Source organism: Convolutriloba macropyga, chromosome 3, assembly GCF_964194025.1.
Source record: "Convolutriloba macropyga chromosome 3, txConMacr16.3, whole genome shotgun sequence".
Lineage (NCBI taxonomy): Eukaryota > Metazoa > Xenacoelomorpha > Acoela > Convolutidae > Convolutriloba > Convolutriloba macropyga.
In genome coordinates this window covers 61,399,170-61,399,927 of record NC_134470.1, presented here as the reverse complement: position 1 = coordinate 61,399,927, position 758 = coordinate 61,399,170, and positions in this window count along the sequence as shown.

The window sequence follows — 758 nt, the reverse complement described above, 5'->3', positions numbered from 1 at the left end:
CCTTAGCAATCAAACTAAATTTTATATGAGAATTTTAATTTCATGCACATATAGATATTATCTGTCTCTATAACGCAGTTGAGCAGTTCGTTATCTTATTAAATTGGCCAGCAAATTAATGCACATCGTTTGCAAACATTTTGCACCCAAGACGCTGGGGGATCCAGATATACTACTGTTTTTTAATTTTTTTTTATCCTGTTTCCCCTCTCATTCAGTTTTGTACCCTATTTTCCAAGATGGAGTCTAATTAGATCGAGCGTAAATTTTATTTAATTTTTCATGGATTTTTGTACAAATTTGTAAGAAACTAGATATTCAAAAAGAATTACGAAAACGTGGCGAAGCACTGCCTTGGGAACACTATCAAAAATCTTCTGAAATTTCATCAGCCGCTCTCTCCCTCTTCCTCTCCCTTTCCTCCTCCCTCACCATCTCCCTCTCTCTCTCTCTCTCTCTCTCTCTCCCTCTCACTTTCCCTCTCCCTCTTTCTCTCTCTCCCTCTCTCCCTCTCCCTCTCCCTTTCCCTCTCCCTCTCCCTCTTCCTCTGCTTTTCCCTCTCCCTCTCTCTCTCTCTCCCTCTCCTCTCTCTCTCTCTCCCTCTCCCTCTCCCTCTCTCAATCTCTCTCTCTCTCACGCTCTCTCCCTCCCTCTCCCTCTCTCTCCCTCTCCCACTCTCTCACCCTCTCTCTTTCCATTCTCCTCTCTCTCTCTCTCTCATTCTCTCTCTGTCTTTCTCTTTCTCTCTATCTATCTAT